Source organism: Cryptomeria japonica, chromosome 3, assembly GCF_030272615.1.
Source record: "Cryptomeria japonica chromosome 3, Sugi_1.0, whole genome shotgun sequence".
Taxonomy (NCBI): Eukaryota; Viridiplantae; Streptophyta; class Pinopsida; order Cupressales; family Cupressaceae; genus Cryptomeria; species Cryptomeria japonica.
Window position 1 is genome coordinate 970214163 of NC_081407.1, and position 22403 is coordinate 970236565.

Genomic DNA, 22403 nt, shown 5'->3' on the forward strand with positions numbered 1-22403 from the left:
GATTTGAAGGTTTCACCTTCAGCAGATGGAAATGGTTTTTGGGTACCTAAGGGTGCACTTTCATCTGAAGAAAAGTTACCTGTAGAGAAGACTATGTTATGGCACTAGAGACTTGGCCACATTGGAGAAAAGGGTCTAAGGACCTTGAAAAATAAAAACCTTGTTGAAGGTTTGAATGATTGTAATCTTGACTTTGATTTCTGTGAGCATTGCATTTATGGAAAACAAAACCGCGTTCAGTTTTACTCGAGTTCTCATAAAACTTGTGGTGTTTTGGACCTTATCCATTCTGATGTGTTTGGTCCAGTAGATGTCTCTTCGATTGGAAAATCCACATATTATGTTTCATTTATTGATGATTTTAGTAGAAGGACATGGGTATATTTTCTAAAGAGTAAATCTGAAGTTTTTAGTCGTTTTAAAGAATTTAAAGCAATGGTTGAGTTGCAGACTGGAAAGAAAATAAAATGTTTGAGAACTGATAATAGCGGTGAGTTTTGCTCTAATGATTTTGATAGATTCTGTAAAGACTGTGGAATTAACAGGCAGAAGACAACTCCGTATTCTCCACAGCAGAATGGAGTTGCAGAAAGAATGAACAGGACACTGATGGAAAAGGCTAGGAGTATGTTGAGTGGTGCTGGTCTTGAACAAAAGTTTTGGGCTGAAGCTATTGCCACTGCTTGCTACCTGATTAACAGGTCTCCTACATCAGCTCTTGTTGATAAAACACCTATGGAAGCATGGTCAGGTCACAAGCCTTCATTGAGACATCTTAGAGTTTTTGGTTGCGAGGCATATGCACATGTGCCAAAGGAGAAGCGAACAAAGTTGGAGAACAAGGCTGTGAAATGTATCTTCATCGGGTATAGTTATGGTGTGAAAGGATACAAGCTTTGGGACCCTGTTGCACAAAAGGTAATTCACAGTAGAAGTGTTATTTTTAGAGAAATTAAGTCTCCTTCTGTTACATTGCAGCCAGAACAGACTAAAAAAGAAGATGTGATTCAACTTCCTTCTACACCTGAAAGAGTTGAATCAAGACCCTTAGATAGGCAGGAATTTGAGGAGAGCTCGTCTAGCTCTGAATCTTCAGAAGAGGAGGAAGAACCTCCAACTCAGCTTGTTTGAAGGTCTACAAGACATAGACAACCACCTGAAAGGTATTCACCTGATGATTGGAGATGTATTTTTGCTCTGAATACTAGTGTGGATGAACCGAAATCTGTAGAAGAGGCATTAGGTATGAATGATGCAGAATCCTGGAAGATTGCTATGGAGGAAGAAATGGCAGCTTTGAAAAAGAATGATACATGGGATCTTGTACCATTGCCTGAAGGACGAAAACCTGTTGGTTGTAAATGGGTGTTCAAGAAAAAGATTGGTTTAGATGGAAGCATTGAAAAGTATAAAGCAAGGTTAGTTGCAAAAGGCTACTCTCAGATTGAGGGTGTTGATTACGGTGAGATATTTTCTCCTGTTGCAAAAATGACGTCAATTAGATTTTTGCTTTCTATTGCTACTGCTTATGATTTAGAGGTTGAGCAAATGGATGTGAAAACTGCTTTCCTTCATGGTGATTTGGAGGAAGATATTTATATGACACAGCCAGAGCACTATGTGATGAAAGGCAAAAGTAATTTGGTCTGTAAATTGAAGAAATCTTTGTATGGCCTCAAACAAAGTCCTAGGATGTGGTACCAGAAATTTGATACATATGTGTTGAGTTTGGGATTTGAACGTTCTAAATCAGATCACTGTGTTTATTATAAATCTGATGGTGATCTTTTCTTATTCATTGCATTGTATGTTGATGATATGTTATTCATTGGTAAAGGGAAAGGTATGATTTCAGAACTGAAGTCTCAGCTCGCTGCTAAATTTGAAATGAAAGATCTTGGTGCAGCAAAGCACATTCTTGGGATGGAAATTAGAAGAGTTAGGGCAAACAGAAAGCTATGGCTAGGCCAGAGTAAGTATATGAATTCAGTGTTACAGAGGTTCAACATGCAAAATTGTAGACCATTGAGTGTTCCTTTTACAGTTGGAACGAAACTATCTGTTTCAGATTGTCCTACATCCCCATTGGAGATGGAAGACATGAGTAGAGTGCCTTACCAAAGTGCGGTTGGAAGCTTGATGTATGCTATGGTCTGTACTAGACCAGACATTGCCCAAGCAGTGGGAGTACTTTCTAGATATATGTCTAATCCTGGTAGAGTTCATTGGGATGCAGTCAAAAGAGTCTTCAGATATTTGAAGGGTACTTCAGAGTATTCTTTGTATTATCATGGTAATTCAGTTGGAGACATGACTTCCCTTGATATCCATGGTTATGTGGATTCAGATTGGGTAGGTGATATTGATAGCAGAAGATCCACCAGTGCTTATGTGTTTACTTTGTTTGGTGGTGCAATTAGTTGGATGAGTAAGTGACAGGCTGTGGTTGCTTTATCCACTACTGAAGCGGAGTATATGGTAGCTACTCATGCTTGTAAAGAGGCCATTTGGCTTAAGAGACTGTGTTTGGATATTGGAATAAAACAAGGTACAGTGACAGTTTACTGTGACAGTCAGAGTGCAATTAGCCTAGCTAAGAACCCGACATTTCATGCCCGGACCAAACATATTGATATTCAGTATCATTTTGTTAGAGATATGGTCAAAGATGGTAGGGTGAAGCTGGTTAAGGTGGAAACTTTGATGAATGTTGCAGATGCTTTAACTAAGGTTGTGAGCACAGAGAAGTTCAGATGGTGTTCAGAGTCTATGGGCCTTATGGCCCCTAGCAATTGATTCATTGTGTTGACATTCCCTTCCGCTCATGCAAGGTGTTCGACAAGTGGGAGATTTGTTGGGAAAAATGGTGTCTCAACCTTGCATTTATGCGAGGTTACTATTTATAGTAAGTTTTTATTTGAGCACGAAATGGTGCGAAGCTCTCCCTGATGCTTCTGGTTGGCTAGATAAGCATTCCGGTAAAGTTGCGTCGCAAGGTCACAGCTAGTTTTGAAGATATTAAAGTTTTCATCTTGGAGGGGTGCAATAAAATATTTAAACTTAATTTTGGGGACTTTAGAGGCTCCGAAACGCCCTGAAAAGTGGTCGTAACCGGCGAAGCCGGTTACGAGGTGATAGAGCACTTCGCGAGCTTTCTGGCGCTTCAAACGGTTCGTCAATCGGACACCCGGTTCTCAAGTTATGGCCTCCGGAAGTTTGTACTCCTGAAATAGGAAAAATAATTTGTATCGGATACATAAATGAGCTGTAAAAGGGAGCGACACGTGTTGGTGTGTGCTTTAACATGTCATAGGGCATCTAGAAGGGAGATAAGGTCGGCTACACCTTATTGGGTGGTTTTAGCCCATGGTTTTGTAATACCGTTTCATGGTTTCTTGTATTGTATCTCCTATTTATGAGGTGTGTGAGATAGAGGTTGGGTGTAAGAGTCTTATGGCTATTGAGTTGCCTCTGAATCTCTGATTAGTGGTACTCCTGCGAAGAGCTTGCTCTGCAAGTATTTTGTAATCTGTTTTGATTGCTGAATAAAATATTGAGCTGCTTTTGGAGGGTGGGGTTTTTCTCCCGAAAGGGTTTTCCCCACGTAAATCACTGTGTTGTGGTATGAATGCTATTATATCTATTTCTATTTTCTGTAACTGTTGTAATGATCTGAAAAAGTTTTGCATTACCCTCCTCTCAAGGTTAGTGTAGGAAGTTGTTTCCGCTACTTAACTTCCTTACACATACCCTTGAGAAAGGGGGGCAAAATAAAAACATAGACATTCTTACATCTTTAGGTCCTCCTTATTCTCCTAAGACCTATCTTCAACATCAAAGTATATGTAGGGAGGATGATGTCATGCATTGTATTCATGACCTTTCCCCTCGCATAGAAATAACTAAAAATGAGCTTTTAGATGATGAAGATGTTCCTCCCCAATCTTCCAAAAAGGATAAGATTGATAAAGGAAAAGAGATTGCTATTTTACATGATACTCCTTCTTCATCTACAAATCCTTTTCTTCCTCCTTACACATCAGATTTCAAAGAAATTCATGATCTTGTTCCTCCATCTATTCAATTGCAACATTCTTATAGTTGTGGCTTTCATATAATTACAAAAGAAGGTTTTAAAGGACAAGCAATAGGGAAATTTAAGCATGGAATCTGTGTCCTTATAAATCCTCCCACACAAACTACTACAAGAGGCCTAGGAAGTGGTACCCCTCTATCTATGGATGAACTCCTTAGGCTCCAAAACTTTAAAAATTATCTCCAAAAACAACAAATCAAAAGAGCCTGTAAGAATGCTTCTTCTTCAAAGAGTCTTTTTTGTTCATTTCACCAAACCCATGATCACAATGCTGATGATTGCCCCGATTTTCAAAAATATATTCAAGATGACATAGATAGTGGCAAAATTAGAATTGTGGATAATGAAACTTCTTCTCCGAACATACCCTCTCTTTTATGTCAAGATGATATTTACCATCCTAACAAATTAGCTGCAAGAATCTATTGGAGATTCAAATATGACAAGAACATTTCCTTTCCTCCTCAAAATAAAAACAAAAATCTTAAGCAAGTGAAAGGTATTGAATATTGAATTTTTCATGATTCATATTCACATTCTCTTTGAAAATGTTATGCATTTAAGAAATTTGTTCAACTGCAATATGATCTTGTGCAAATTTGTCTCATAATAGATCTAGTTGTATTTCTTGGTAAAAACGTAGTTCCTTAGCACTTCTTTTCCCTTCATGTTGCTCTTCACCCTATGACATAACTAGCCCATTTAATGGGAGCTCTTTATCATTTGTGGTGGTATTGTTTCAATTTTAAATACTTTGGGGCAACAACATGAAGTCCATTTTTCTTCTTCTTTCTATACACTTATCTTTGTCTTTGTGCATTATTTATTATTAGATCTCTTTTCTAGCATAAGAATCATTCCTATGTGAGCATATAATTGTTCTTGGGTTTCTTTTCTGAAGAGAAGATTCTTTAATGGGTAGTGTCCTTCTTCTCTTTCTTTCATTCTCTTGGAAAATGTCTCTTTTCTATGGTTGTGATTATTCTCAAGCACAATATGCCTCCTTGCATGGAATGATCTCTCGAGAAGTGCATCTTCCTTCCTTTAGATAATTTGTTCCATTAGGAAGGCATATCACTTGAAAATAATCACCATTGGAAAACATGTACCCCTTTTCCATTTGTCCTTCTTACTTGGGGGGCAAGGATTTTCACTCCTATCCCTTTCTCTCTATCTCGTGTATCACTATTTCCTTTAGGGGCTGCATTTTTCATATATGATTATCATTTCTATATGATTAATCCCCATTGGGGAATATGTGATGTTTTCTTTCTCTCTTCTTTTCAAAGATTACCACTTCTTGAGATGTGTATTTTACATATACTAATCTCTTTTCTTGCAGGCATTCATGAAAGTACATTGTGCATTCGATTATGTTAATCTATCTCTAGAAGATTGTGTACGTTCTTCTCATTGTCCCCACACTTGGGGGGTAATGATCCTCTCTCTCTCTCTCTCTCTCTCTCTCTCTCTCTCTCTCTCTCTCTCTCTCTCTCTCTCTCTCTCTCTCTCTCTCTCTACGGATCCACTTTGCCCTATTTTTTAGATGGTGTGAGCTTTATTACTTGATGTCATTCCTTGTACAAAATTATTGGTGGTTTGCTCAAGGGTTCTCTCATACAAGAGGTGTAAGGCCTTGACTACAACCTCCTTCACACTTGGTAATGTACATCTATGATAAATTCACCCATCCCTCTGGGGGCTAAAAGTGAGTCATCCCTCATCAAGAATCCCTTTCACCTAGGAATAGAAGGAAATATTGCATTCTTGTTCTCTCCTTTTCTTTGTTCTAGAAGATGTTATATTTGTATAAGATAACTCCTCTTGGGGGTAGATGTATTTTGAACAAAGATCTCTTCTCCTCCAAGGATCTCCTTTACACTTACAACAAGATATCTCTTTTCAACTATCTTATCCTTGCTTGAAGAGTATTGCCTCTCTTGCTTGGATTTATGATGTTGTTGCATAGCGGATATCTTCTTTGAGATGAAGGTAGGTATCCTTGTTCTAATTTCCTTAAGATATCAACATTAACCTATGTTGACATCTTAAGCAGGGGCACCCACACTGCTCCTTTGTACTATACTTTTTCATGTGCATTGTATAGTGGGACATTCTTCGAACCAGAGGGTGGCCTCTTAGAGAAAGGTGTCATCACTTTTTGTATACAATGGGACATTCTAGGAACCAGAGGGAAGCCTCTTAGAGAAATATGTCATCACTTTTCTCTTGTAAAATAGGTCATTCTCTGAACCAGAGCATAGACTCTTAGAGCAAGATGACACTGCTTTTTCCTTGTCTAGTGGGTCATTCTTGAAACTAGAGCACAGACTATTAGACAGATATGTCTTCACTTCTTGTTTTCTTGTACAGTGGTTCATTCTCAGAACCAGAGCATAGACTCTTAAAGCAAGATGACGCCACTTTTCTCCTATGCAGCTTGATTATTCTTGGAACAAGAGCACAAACTCTTAGAGTGAGATATCATGCCTTTCTTGACACTTGTACTATACATTCTATAACAGGTTGTAGCATACTTGGGCATAGACTCCTATGAGGTGCTTCGAACCTCACTTGCATAGACGTGCTTGAGGTTGGGTGGAACTAACAATGTTCTCACTCTCCTCCCTTACATGGATCACCCAGATAGACTTTGGGGGCTAGATTTCCATGTCCTTCTCTCCATGGATCACCTACTTTTAGGGGCTACATGTCCATGGTTTCTCTCTTGTTCTCCATTCTTTTCATGGATCATGAAAGTGTGTATTCTTGTCCTCTCTCTCCTTCCTCTCATGAACCCATAGTTTTGCTATTGATGGTTTGTCAATGATGTAAGCTTTGCTCTTTTATGTGATTGCTTGCATTTATATGATGGTATTAGTCTTTGTGTCCCGATTAGTTGCTGAGACATCTGAGTATTGAGGTCACTTTAGCTAGTTGGTTTGTCGTCTTGTGTCTTATTTTTGTCATGTGTCTTTTGCGCTTTGTTTTTGTTTTGTGTGTCATGTTCCTTTTTTTATTTTGTGTGCTATGGCATATGTTTGAGTGAGTGAAGATCCTAGGATTGGGGGCTTTTGTTCCTCAAGATTAGTGATGTCTTATACTCCTTGTGGTATTACTTTGCATCTCTCATATTCATCTCTATTTCTACTACTTTACCAATAGTATTGGCATAAGTCGTACTCTAGCTAAAGTGGGGGATAAATGTAGTGTCATAAAATTGCAACCCTGGCAATTTTAACCATATTAGAAGTCCTCACCTCGGTGATGACACCCTCCTTCTTGGCTAAGACCCTTCTCTGCTTGGACCCCTCCTTGCTCAGGCCTTGTGCTTGCTTCCAGACCGTGTATGAGCCCTAAAAAAGGTCAAGACAGGGGCAGGATGCCCCTGTCCCCACCTCTTAGAGTGGCCCTATGTTGGTTTTGCTCGATTTCTTATGCACAATCTGACTTTGGGGTTTGCAATTCTTCTTCGTTGGCCTTCGGTAATTGAAAATTAATCCTTGAGGCATGTATAAAAGGAGATTTAATTCCCTCATTTGAGGAGGAGAAGGATGATAGGGGATAATATAAAAGAATTCAAGGAGAAGGTCTTCATTATCGTCATCAAGCATTCAAGTCTTCAAGCATCCATCAAGTCTTCTTCTTCATTCATCCATTGGAGAAATATTACTGTTGTCACATGGATTTGCACATGATGAAAGCTTGAAATTCCTGCAATCCAGTGACACGTTGGATTGCTCTGAGGCTGTGGGTATCCTATTATGAGAGCAGACCTCTAGATTATAAGCCGACTTCCTATTTGATCACCTAAAATTTAAAGACTTCTTGACTGGAAAAGAGGTAGAAGGATATGCATAAAACTAAAACTTAACTACTGCTAGGTGATCCACCAATGATTAAAAATGACTTGCAATGATAAGGAACTCACAAGAATCCAATAAAGAAAACTAAAACACTCACAAATCCAGTTTGAATACTTTGCATAAACGCCTCATGTCAAAGGTTTAGTCTTTTTGATATTTTTGTGAAGGAGAACAAAAATAGTTCCCACAACTTCATTTACCAAAAAGTATAAATCAAACACTGATCTGCACTATAGTATGCTTAACCATGCACTGAACATTGAAGGAATAGAGATAAAATGAATAATTATTTGATAATAATCACAACTAATTCATCCAAAAAATATTCACAACAACATTTAGAACACAAAAAATAAGAGAAGGATTCAGTTGTTTATTGAAAACAAGGAGTATTTCTCATTACAAAGTTTGAATAATGCTCATAAAAATCTGAAAATATTCATAAAAAAATGAGTTACAAGAGCAAAGATCTCTACTACTGAACAAGCACCAACTCTAGAACTAGAGAACTAAGTGACAAAAAGTCCCTTATACAAGTAAGCTTTTCCCAAAATTCAAAAAATGAATTTTGGCTCCCAAAAATATGTGTTGTCATTTCCACCAAATCAGGACTCTAACTAAAAGAAAAACTCCTCCAAAACTGCTGACTTATTGTCATTTCACGTTGAGTTCACCTGGACTAAGTCACTCATCTGCAGACAGTTTTACAACTCGCACCCCTTCTTATCGTGTTATTAGCGTAGCATCAAAATACTCCCGCCGATATCTGATGGTGCGCTCCCAACAGTGTGATATTCGATGGCGTGCTCCCAACAATATACTTTCCTATCGGGTTATCAGCGACACAAAAACTAGTCTTATAGATACCCAATGGCACGCTCCAAAGGCTGACTTTCGATGACTGATGACAACTTTTTGCACTCCGCCACGTGGCACATTTAATTCACCTTTGGATCCAACTAGGCGCTACCTTAACTGCCATGTCATCAATCGCTATGTTGCAAGGATTAACCTTCAGGCACCTTTTCATCGTGGTATAGTGATAGCCCTCGGATCTTCAAGAACCTGTTTGGTTTTTAACCACCTCTTTAACCTTCAAAATGGGCCCACTTTTGAGTCACTCGTCTGTAGACCCTTTCCACGTGTTACAATCTGACTTGTTTGTGGCCACCGTCTGGGATCCACCTAAACACCTCAACACTTTAGACCGGACCCACCTCTTCCTAGGCTCGCCTTGGTTCTTCTTCTACACTCTGCCATGTGGCACATTCTGATTCATTCCAAGCCCACCTGGATGGCCACCTCAACTGCCATGTCGCTAGTTGCTATGTCACAGGGGATAACTATCAAGCATCTTCATCTTGCGGTATAGTAACAACCGTTGATCTACCCTCAAACTGCTCGATCCTTAGCACCTGAGCCACTCACCTTCTCTACACCTACTTTGTCGCCAAGTCACAAAGATAACTGGCAAGCTTCTTTCTATAGCAGTATAGTGACCATTGTTAAATCTCTCGCATCACTATTGATCTTTCTTAATCTGCATGCATGTTAATCCTGACTGATCTACTCCCTCTATCGCGTATCACCACGTGGCACCCCCAGGTTCACTCATGAGATATGCCTGGGCACCACCTTTCTATCAGGTATTGCCACGCGTCAGCCTACGGCCTGCTCGCAAATCCACTTGGACCGCCACGTCGCTAGTGGTTCTATTGGATATCATTCTTTCGGCCAAACTACTCCCTCGACAAACAATTTTCATGTCTTATCGAAACTGTAGTTTCATCGATACCTCTTATTTCGATGAAACTGATGCCTTTGGTGAACCCATTTAGAGATCCATCGATGCTAAGATATGTTCAATAGGTCACTCTCCGGTTTAACTGCACATCTAGCTAGCCACCATCTAGGCGCCACCTGTCTGCCACGTGTCATGGAGATTAATAGTCGAGCACTTTCACATAGTCCTTTTCAACTTGCTCGCCTATTAATTTGCCCTTTTACAGCAAAATTTGGTCACTATGAGACATGCGCACACGCGGGGGCCCACCAACGCTGAGCTGCAACTTGCCAAAAGCCCTTAAGCTTTGACACTAAGGATATATGTGGCCTAGCAAATAAATGCAATAAATTTCCTCTGTGTGGCCAATGTGGGATAAATGGTCTATGCCTGGGCCATTATATTGGGTCATCGGGGTAACATGAAAGCACTCCCCTTTTGCCGATTACAACATTTCGCGCTCTGCACTTCTCATCGGGTCATCTTGTCAATCGGGGTAGGTCTTTCCGATAAGGAAAAAATTCAAAAAAACTACAAAGAAACACCCATCTCCATCACCATGTTGGGCTCAACCCTTGTGGGAGCCACATTTTACCCCACATGCTATAATTCAATGAACAAAATGTTATTTTCTGTGTCTGCACATGAAGCAAACAAGTTAAACAAAAACATGTATTCTTTTCATACTTAGCACTTGTTTCTCCTTCTGAGGCATATTGATCTAATATCTCCTGCATCTTTCTGCCATGAAAATGATATTGCAATCTTTTGTCTTTCTTTCCAAATAATCATGAATGCAATTTAGTAGAATAAAAAATGCACCTTCTTGCTCATGTGTAAAATATCATAGCTCTACCTGATTGAGCTAGTAGTGAAAATAGGTAACATTTTTGGCGACAGCTGCTATATGTTTTCCTATTAAACATCTTGACTAGCTGCCTAACTCTATCTATTGGCACAAAGTCACTGAAACTCATAGAAAATTGAAAAACACATCTGACACAGCAGGAACTTTGAAAACTCCTGCTACAACAATGTGATGTAGCTATATGAGGGAGATGCCTTTTGTGTGCGAGAGGGGATAAACATACTCCTTATTTCATATAGAAGACACCTCTCTTATATAGCTTTGATGGATTGCAGCAGTATGACTCCTATTACTCCTTCAGAACCATGCACTAGGCACTTAGGGAAAACAAAACTACAAACTGACCTACTGCGCAAAGCACTTATTACCACTAGAATAACTGAAATATGTACAAATTTTAGGCATACCTAAAAAGAAATGGTTGAGGTGAATCCCATTGACTGGAATTGGTTCAACTTTACCATCCAACTTAGACAGTTGGAAGGCATTGTGCTGCTTGCACTCAGAAATCATATAAGGCCCACTCCAAAAAGCATCAAACTTTCTATGCTTGCCTAGCTTGCTCTTGAATTCATCCCATTTCAGGACAATGTCGCCTTCCTTGAACACTCTAGGAGAAGCTTTCTTATCAAAATATATTTTCATTTGAGCTTGGTGATGCTCAATTTGCCTCATTGCCTCATTTCTAACTTCCTCTAACTCAATCAACTGAGTCAATCTTGTTGTCATAAGCTCTTCTTCAATCATATCTAGCTAGTTAGATAGATCAAGGGCCGAAAACTCAAGTGAAATAGGCAACCTTACTTCTTTCCCATACACAAGCATGTATGGAGATATTCCAGTGGACCTCTTTGGCATGATTCTATTAGCCCATAAGGCTGATTTGAGATTGGTATGCCAAGCTCACTGATTTCCTTCCATGGTCCTTTTGATGATTCTGAGCAAATTCTTATTTGTGGACTCAGCTTGTCCATTGCCCTGAGGGTAATAGTTAGATGAGGTGTTGAGATAAATGCCATCCTTTATTGCCCAATTAGATATTCAGCTCCCCACAAAAGCAAGAGCATTATCTGAAACTATAGATTCAAGGACACCAAATCTAGTTATCAACTCATCATAAAGTTCAAAACAGCTATCTCGTTTGCTTCCTTTAGTGCTACAACCTCAGTCCACTTAGTAAAATAATCAGTGGCTATGAGCAACCACTTGTGGCCAGCACTTGAAGGTGAATTTATGACTCCAATGAAATCCAAACCCCACTTCATAAAGGGTTGTTCTACCTGAATAGGCTACAATGGCAGCGCTGCCAACCTCTCTTTTCCTACAAACATGGCACATTCTTTACACTTTCTAACCTAATAATGTGCATCTCTGAACAAATTAGTCCAATAATAGCCTCCTTTTATAACTTTCAGAGTTGTAGCTCTTGCTAAAAAGTGTCCTCCTGTTGATCCTTCATGAAACTCATGCAATACCTTATCAACCTGATCAACATCTATGCACCTCAATAATACACCATGAAAATCCTTTCTAAATAGAAAACCATTCAAGAGTACATAAGGAATGGACTGAAGTCTATAATACCTTCTTCTTGAATTAGTCAATCCATGAAGGCACTCGCTAGTCAACAAGAAATGAGTCATTTCTTGTACCCAGCTAGTAGGAGGAACCAAAACAACTACGTGTTCTCTGTCTTGTAGGGCTAAAACAACCTTCTCCTCATCCTCTTCACTATTGTTTGTGTGATCACCAAGCTGCTCACACAATCCCTTACCTCTGACTAGCTTGGTGACCTTAATATCAACATCAAATTCCATCACCTTAGTCACCCAATCATCCCTCTTATCATTTAAGTCTTTGTTGAGAAAAAACTCTTTAACTGAGGGGTGAGCAACCATCAACTTAATCCTATTGTTAGACAGCATATGCTTAAACTTTTTCAAACTCCTAACAACAGCAAGAACATGTTTTTCAACAAAATAATATTTCTCCTCATAATCCTTAAGGCCTTGACTGAAAAAGGCCAAAGGCTGCTCCAAATCATGCTCATTTTCTTGAACCAACATAGGTGAGATGTTGTCAATACTGCCATAAGCATACAAAATAAAGTCTTTTGAGAAATATGGGTTTAGCAAAGTAGGAGAAGTTGCAAGTGCCTCTTTTATAAGCTCAAAACTCCTCCTCCCATCATTCGACCAACTGAAAGGAATATCTTTTTTCAACATAGAAGTTAGAGGTTTTAATAATTCTACAATATCTGGAGTAAACCTCCTAACAAAATTAATCGTACCCAAGAAGCTTTGCAAGCCCTTATTGTGTGCTGGTAAAGATAAGGAAAGAATAGCACTTACCCTCTCTGGATCAATAGTAATACCTTATTTCGACACCACATAGCCCAAAAGCTTACCCTCATGAACATAAAACGCACATTTCTTTGGGTTAAGAGACATACCATACTCTCTACACCTCTCAAAAAATTTCTTTAGGTGAGCTAGGTGTTCAACTAAATTTCTAGAATAAACAGTGATATCATCCAAATAAACAAGTACAAATTTATACATCAAACCATGAAATGCTATATCCATAGCACGTTGAAAAGTGGCACTAGCATCTGACAAACCAAATGGAATCTTTTTATATGCCATAGTGCCCCATTTAGTTGTAAATGTTATCTTAAATTGATCTTCCTCCTTCACTAAAACTTGGTTATAACCTGAAAAGCCATCTAGCAAGGAGAATATCTCAAAACCTGCAACAACTTGCAGAATCTACTCCATAGAGGGCAATGGATGTCTATCCTTCAATGAGGCTCTCTTAAGCTTCTCTTGGTTGGTATTTGAAAACTCTGCCTCTTCCCTCAAAAAGTTAATAATCTGCTGATCACTATCAAAAACTTGCCAATGATCAACATTGTTAGGAATAGAATACCTAACAATCGCTTTTACATATTGATGTTTATTAATATTGTTGATATCACTTGGAATATCATATTGTGCTCCTATTGCAGCAAGTCTATCAACATGCTTATTAACATTTCTAGAAATAGACAACAGATTGAAAGCTTGGAAATCTTCGATAAGATCCCATACCCTATGTCTATAAGACTTTAAAAGATCATTCTTAGTGGTATGGAAACCTCTTACTTGGTTGACAACCAATTCACTATCACCATAAACCTACAAACAGTTGATTCATCTCTTCTTTGCCCATTGTAGACCATGAATTAAGGCCTCATACTCAGCTGTATTATTGGTGCGGCTAAAGAAAACCTGAAAGTTGCATAATACTTATCATCAATAGGGGAAATCAACATGCAACCACCACCAGCACCATTTTTACTTCTTGACCCATCAAAATAGAGCTTCCAAAGCTCATTTTGATGTTGATTATCTTGTTGTCCAGCATCCTTCATCAAGTTTGGGATAGCAGAACCTTGTTCATGAAACATATAAACTCCAAGGTTTACTTCATCCATATTTTTGAAAGGATCTTCCTCAAGATTCTCAGCTACCCATTCATCCAGAATAATCTCGGGAATGTCATCAATAGGGGTGTTTGGATCATGCAGAATGAGTTGGTCATCATGATCATGAATGTTCAAATTGGCATTGACAGCACTAGGGACATAGGGTTCTATGTGATCATTAGCTAAAGCTTCTGATTTAATAGTAACTTTAGTTCCATACCTAGTCCTAAAAAACATATGTGACCAGTCAGATGACAAATAACCCCCTAATTTGGTTGTAAAGTCTCTTGATAAGCAAATTGCAAAGTAGGGTGGTAGGTCTATCACATAAACATCTTGCGGAATAGAAACATTGGGGCAAGCATGGAGTGTTAGACTCAAATTTTTAATGAACCCTACAATATTTATAGCAATCCCATCTAGTTGCACTACACCCTTATTCAATGGCTCATAAGTCAATCCTAACTGGTCAACCAACTGCTTGGGCATGATTGAGCTACTTGCACCTGAATCTATCATCCAGTTATGCACTAGGTGTTGGCCAATGATTAGAGTGACATAAAAGGGAGGTGGTTTATTTACCTTGGACTATTGAGACTGTTGTTCACTCTTCTATTGAGGCTTATTGGTAAGAACAACCTTTGGAGCTTATTGATTAGACGGTTGGGTAGTCAAGGAAAGGTTAGACAAAGCATCATGTAACAAATCTTTTTACCCAAGTAGAGCTAGTGAATCCCATATTGACACGCTAACATGAGTTTTCTTCAACTAATCCAAAATATTAAAATCAGTCATACTAACCTTCTATTGTCCCTTAGTAACAACAATGTCCTTTTGCATTTGTGTTGGCTAAGGTTGGCCTTTTGGCTAATATTTGGTCACCACAAGCTGTGATCTCTGAAGAATTTGTGTATTTTGAGCAGAGAAGGACCCTACCTGAGCTTGGGTACTTGAGAAAGGCTGATTCTTATTCTTATCAGTCTGTTGCCCCATGTCGATAGCCCTTTTCTTGGATCTTGTGTTGACTACTACATGGATATATGACTGATTTTGAGGCTGATTAACCCCACAAAACTCCTCATCTTGCCAATTCATCAAAGTAACATCAGGACTACCTTGTTCCATAGTTGCAAATTGTTGTTCATTAACTTCCTGAGACTGATTTCTTGGAACAACAGCACTATTTTGCACCATCAATGTCTGAGTTAACATGCCATTAGAGCATGTGGATTGGCTATGTGGTTGGTTGTAAGGAAAACACCACTCATAGTCAACTACCAAGTTGTTCTGGACTGGAACAATATCCCTTGAGGAACTGGGTGTATTAGGATTATACTACTGAAAGGGCCTTTGGTTAAAATTCCTTCTTTGACCTTGAGAGTTTGGCTGGTACGAGAACTGGTAGGGAGCTTGGAAAGGAATTCGGTAAGGTGGTTGAGTTTGGGCTTTCTTGATATTAACCAACACATTACCAAAATTTTGCGAAGTCTTATGTAGGTTAGCGTTTTGCTCCTTTATACTTATTATCTCCTGCAAATGATTGGGGACAACATGCTCTTGAACTGCAACTTGAGAATTATATGTTGGAAATGAAGGTACATCAGCTATAACAGGTGGAACTACGAGGATAATGGGTTGTATATCAGCAAAAATTGGCATGGGAGGCCTAGGTGCTATCTTCCCTGCTTGAATAAGACTATTCTCAGCCCTAACAGCAACATCAAATGTTGATGGTAAAGTATTTCCCCCCATAGACTATATCATGAGTGCAATATCACTATTCAAAGCCTTTAGGTAAAACAAAAAGCATAATCATTAGCAGGTTTTACCGATGCTAGAATCCGATTCCAAGTCCTTTGAAACCGGTAGTTGAAATCCATCGTATGCTCATGTGGAGCCCTTTTGATGGTAGTAAGTTGTTCCATCAATGAAAGATGATCTAACTTGTCTTCAAAATGTCGATTTAAAAGTTGTCCCAGCTCATCCCATGTAGCTATTGAGTTCACAAGCAAGCCCCTGAACCACTAAAGGGCTTTCCCTTTAAAAGAGCTTGCCAAAAGCTTCAAAACAATATTTTCTACAACAATGTGATGCACTCTACACAAGGAAGCCACATCTCTAATATGTTCAATAGCTATTGTTTGATCCTCTCGAGTGAAAAATGGAAAACTCTTAAGTGTTGCAGCTGGTATGTCATCATGTGGAACCAAGTTTAAAGGATTGCCCTGATTAAAAGGCACAAATGGATGGACCCTAGGGGGTTGATTAAGAGCCATATTGCTGTTAGAAATAGTAGCACTGGTAGAACTAGTGGTATTTGGCGTATTATGATTGGAAGAACTTGCAAACAATAGATTGTTATAAGGTGCAACAATAGGGTAAGAATTAGAATTAATAGGCAGCACACCAACTGTTGGATTAGGAACTTTGTTAACTACCCTAGCTCTCCTTTTTGGGGGTGATAGCTGGGTATGATTGACTGGGGCTGCACTTTGCCTAGTCTGGTATTTTATCATAAGCTAGGAAGGTTGGACTGCTAAAATACCAAAGATTTGAGTCACCAGGTGTGAAAAATAATTTGTTGCTGCCAACACCAAGACAGCATACGGTGGCCTTCTATGAACTATAAAGTCCCACATTCCCACCGGGCATGCCAAAAATTATTGTCACGTGGATTTGCACCTGATGCAAGCTTGAAATTCCTACAATCCAGTGACACATTGGACTGCTCTGAGGCTGTGGGTATCCTATTATGAGAGTAGACCTCCGGATTATAGGTCGGCTTCCTATTTGATCACCTAAAATTTAAAGACTTCTTCATTGGAAAAGAGGTAGAAAGATATACATAAAACTGAAAATTAACTACTGTTAGGTGATCCACCAACGATTAAAACTAACTTGCAATGATAAGGAACTCACAAGAATCCAATAAAGAAAACTAAAACACTCACAACTCCAGATTGCATACTTTGCATAAACGCCTCATGTGAAAGGTTCAGTCTTTCTGATATTTCTATCAAGGATAACAAAAATAGTTCCCATAACTTCATTTACTAAAAAGTATAACTCAAACATTGATCTGCACTATAGTACTTTTAACCATGCACTGAACATTGAAGGAATAGAGATAAAATGAAGAATTATTTGATAATAATCACAACTAATTCATCCAAAAAATATTCACAACACATTTAGAACAAAGAAAATAAGAGAAGGATTCAGTTGTTTATTGAAAACAAGGAGTATTTCTAATTACAAAGTCTAAATAATGCTCATAAAAATCTGAAAATATTCATAAAAAAATGAGTTACAAGAGCAAAGATCTCTGCTACTAAACGGGCACCAACTCTAGAACTAGAGAACTAAGTGACAAAAAGTGCCTTATACAAGTAAGTTTTTCCCAAAATTCAAAAAATGAATTTTGACTCCCAAAAATATGTGTTATCATTTCCACCAAATCAGGACTCTAACTGAAGGAAAAACTCCTCCAAAACTGCTGACTTATCGTCATTTTGCATTGAGTTCACCTGGACTGAGTCACTCGTGTGCAGACAATTTTACAACTCGTGCACCTTCTTATCGGGTTATCGGCGTAGCATCAAAACACTCTCGCCGATATCCGATGGCACACTCCCAATAGTGTGATATCCGATGGCGCGCTCCCAATAGTATACTTTCCTATTGGGTTATTGGCGGCACGAAAACTAGTCTTGTCGATACCCAATGGCGTGCTCCAAATGCTGACTTCCGATGACCGATGACAACTTTCCGTGCTTCACCATGTGGCACATCCTAATTTGTCTTTGGATCCAACTAGGCACTACCTTAACCGCCACATCATCAATCGCTATATCACGAGGATTAACCTTCAGGCACCTTTTCATCATGGTATAGCAACAGCCCCTGGATCTTCAGGAACCTGTTCAGTTTTTAACCACCTCTTTAACCTTCAAAACGGGCCCACTTTTGAGTCACTCGTCTGCAGACCCTTGCCACATGTTACAATCTGACTTATCTATGGCCACCTCTTGGGCTCCACCTAAACACCTCAACACTTTAGACCAGACCCACCTCTTCCTGAGCTCGCCTTGGTTCTTCTTCTACACTCTGCCATGTGGCACATTCTGATCCATTCCGATCCCACCTGGACAACCACCTCAACTACCACGTCGCCAGTCGCTATATCAAAGGGGATAACTATCAAGTATCTTCATCTTGTGTTATAGTGACGGTCGTTAATATGCCCTCAAATTGCTTGATCCTTAGCACCTGAGCCACTCACCTTTTCCATACATGCTTTGTCGACTAGTCACAAAGATAACCAATGAGCTTCTTTTTATCAACCATCGTTAGATCTCTCACATTAGCATTGATCTTTCTTGATCTGCATGCTCATTAACCCCTGTTGATCTGCTCCCCTCTGTCGCATGTCACCATGTGGCACCCCTTGGTGCACTCATGAGATCTGCCTGGGCACCACCTATTTGTCGAGCATTGTCATGCATTAGCCTACGGCCTACTTGTGGATCCACGTGGACCACCACGTCGCTAGTAGTTATGTTGGATATCATTCGTTCGGCCAAACTACTCCCTTGGCGAACAGTTTTCATGTCTCATTGAAACTGTAGTTTCATCGATACCTCTTATTTCAATGAAATCAATGCATTTGGTGAACCCGTTTAGAGATCCATCGATGCCAATATTTGTTCGATAGGTCACTCTCTGGTTTGACTGCACATCTAGCTAGCCACCATCTGGGCGCCACCTCTCTACTACGTGTCAGTATGTGATTCTGCCACTAGATGCCATCTCATCAGTCGATAAGTCGCAGAGATTAACAGTCGAGCACTTTCTCATAGTGGTATAGCGATAGTTGTCAGATCCTTTGCAACCTGCTCACTTGTTAATTTGCCCTTTTACTACAAAATTTGGCCGCTTTGAGACGTGCGCACATGGGGGGGGCCACCAACGCTGAGCTGCAACTTGCCAAAAGCCCTTAAGCTTTGACACTAAGGATATATATGGCCTTGCATATAAATGTGATAAATTTCCTCCGCGCGGCCAATGTGGGATAAATGGTCTATACCTAGGCCTTTCCATCGGGTCATCGGGGTAACATGAAAGCACTCCCCTTTAGCCGATGACAACATTTTGCGCTCCACACTTCTCATCGGGTCATCTTGTCGATCGGGATAGGTCTTGCCGATAAGGCAAAAATTCAAAAAATACTGCAAAGAAACACCCATCTCCATCACCATGTTGGGCTCAACCCTCGTGGGAGCCACATTTTACCCCACATGCTATAATTCAATGAACAAAAAGTTATTTTCCCTGTGTCTACACATGAAGCAAACAAGTTAGACAAAAACATGTATTCTTTTCATACTTAGCACTTGTTTCTCCTTCTGAGGCATATTGATCTGATATCTTTTGCATCTTTCTACCATGAAAATGATATTGCAATCTTTTGTCTTTCTTTTCAAATAATCACAAATGCAATTTAGCAGAATAAAAAATGCACCTTCTTGCTCATGTGTAAAATATCATAGCTCTACCTAATTGAGCTAGTAGCAAAAATAGGTAACAATTACAACATTCATTTGCAAGTATGTGTGTTTGTTAGGGTTGTTGGTGTAAATAAATATTCATTATGGATATTTTTACACTTAAGTTAACTTAGGATAATGCATCTCTTCGTAGTTTGGATTTGAGACACTTAGGGAAGTGTGCACATAGGGATAGAGCTTGTAGGAGAAATTCCACCTTTTGTGGTCTTATTTTGCTGTTACGCTCCACATTCGGTGGGTCATCCACCTCTTGTGGAATATTATATTATTTCTCCTACCTACCCTTGTTTCTCATTGAGCCACATGTCATGATTGTGTGCTCGTACATCCATATGGCCTTGCCTATATAAGAAGGCCTATATTCATTGTATTGGTGAATCTAGTTGATCATTTTCATATTGATGAGAATACAGGTTGTTCTTGTCATTCTTTTGTCTCCATTTTAATACTTTTCATTGTGTCCTTGATCTTGGCAAAATCTCACATGGTATCAGAGCCAGGTCCAGACTAGGAGCCCCAAGCACACGAGAGGTGTGGCTTAAGGGGGGTGTTGGTGTTGGAAATAAGCCACACCCAGACCGACCATGGACTGGTCCAAGAGGGGCCAGTAGCTTAGTGGTAGAGCACTCCATCAGCGTATGGAAGGTCCTAGGTTCAAGTCCTAGCTGGTCCATGTTTCAACATGGTATCAGAAACATTGGGGCTTCATTGATTGGTTTTTGGAGACATCGTGGAAGACTTCTATTTTCAAATCTGAGGAACTCCACTTTTTGGAGGCATCTTCAAGCATTTTTGACCTCACCATTGCATCCATGAGGTCATTTCCATAAAAATCGAGCATAAATTCGACCTATTTTGGCGAAAATTGATTTTTGGGTGTGGAGGAAATTTTCTGCCTAATTCGGGCGGTACGGGTTTTCGAAAGTTTCAGATTCTCTCAGCTGTACCTATTTAATCCTCAATTCTGCAACTTCAAAGGCCTCATTTGAGCTCATACGACCTCCTTTTTAGGTGCCATTTTTTTTAAAGTGCATGTTTTTTCATCTACTTTCATAATCTATCATCAGATTTCAGAGATTTTAAGTAGAAATTGTACTTTCAGATATTGGTCTTATTTGGCCTATTTGATACTTGTAAATTGCTTGGATCTTAATTTAGATCTCTTGCATTATTAGTTTGAGTCTCTTTTGGCCTTATTGAGGTAGTTGTAAAATTGAAATCAGAAGTCCACTTTGCCATTTTTTGCAAGTGGCCCATTGTACATGCACTAAGTATAAAGTGCCAAATCATCACTTTTGGGGGGGTTCTTTGATTGAGTGAATTTGGGGGGGTGTCTTGTGTGATTGTGCCTCTCTTTCCTTGTGCTCTTCTATTTTTGTTGCAATGAGTCCTCATAAATTTCCACCTTTAACTCCACATAATTATGCATCATGGAAAATTAAAGTATGGAGCAAATTAATGGAAAAATGTCTCACGCATTACATAGATGGAACAATAGTAGCACCACCTGATCCTAAGGCTGGTCCTAATTCTCAATTAGAATGGCTCACTAATAATTGCATGGCTCTTGGAACTTTGTGCAAGTATGTATCAAATGACCTCATCTTTCATATTGAAAAGTGTACTACAATCAAAGATACTTGGGATATGTTTCAGAAATTGTATGGTCAAGTTGATGAAATCAAAGGTTATAAGGTTGACAATGAGCTCACCAACTTGGATCCCAAGAGTTTTGATACAATCCAAGATTATGTCACCAAAGCAAATGAGCTCAGAGAAAAGCTTAAGGATTGTGGAATTGACAAAAAGGATGCTCAGTTGATATTCAACTTGTTGGACAAGCTTGCACCAGAATATGCAGCATGTGTGTCTAGCTTCCAAACTCATCGTTTGACAATGGGGAGTTCCTATGTTATGCCTTCATTTGATGCTTTCATAGAAATGTTGATATTGGAACAATCTAAGTTGTTGAACATGGGGCTTCTCAAGTCTTCAAAGTCCAAGGCTTTGGTGGCTATTCAAGGGAATTAAGGAAGTCAAGGCAAACATTCCAACAAGAAGAAGAAGCAATCTAAGTCACAGCCATAGCATGAAAAAGGAAAATCATCCTCTCCATCACAAGGTGATTTTTCATCCTCTTCCAAGAAGGGGACACCACCTAAGAAGGATAAGCCAATGTGTGCATATTGCAAGAAGTATGGTCATGATGAGCATCGATGCCACACAAAGCAAGTTGATGAGTTAACTAATCTTCTTAAGAAAAACAACATAAACTTGCCATCCACCTACACAAAGAAGGATTCATCTCCTTCCTCTTCCTCACAGTCTAAGGTAAAAGGGAAAGCATTTGTGGCTACAACAAGTTCTTCATAGCAGTGGATACTTGACGTAGGTGTCTCATATCACATGGGTTCTACAAAGGAGCAGTTTTCTTCATTGGAGCCATCTAGGGTACCTCACATTTACATAGGTGATGATACACAAGTAGAGGTTGAAGGGAAAGGTTCAGATGACATGGATGATGGAACATTTGAGAATGTTCTCTATGTTCCTAACTTGTCTACCAACCTTCTCTCTATCTACCAAATCACACACTATGGAAATGGGAAAAAGGTTGAGTTTACACCAAATTCAGTTGTGGTAAAGGAACTTAATGATGATGCCTTGATAGCAGTGGGACAAGTCAATGACAACTCAAGGCTTTATTCATTCTCCCACTTTGTGCCAAGTTCACCTTCTAGGGCCTTGCTTACTCAT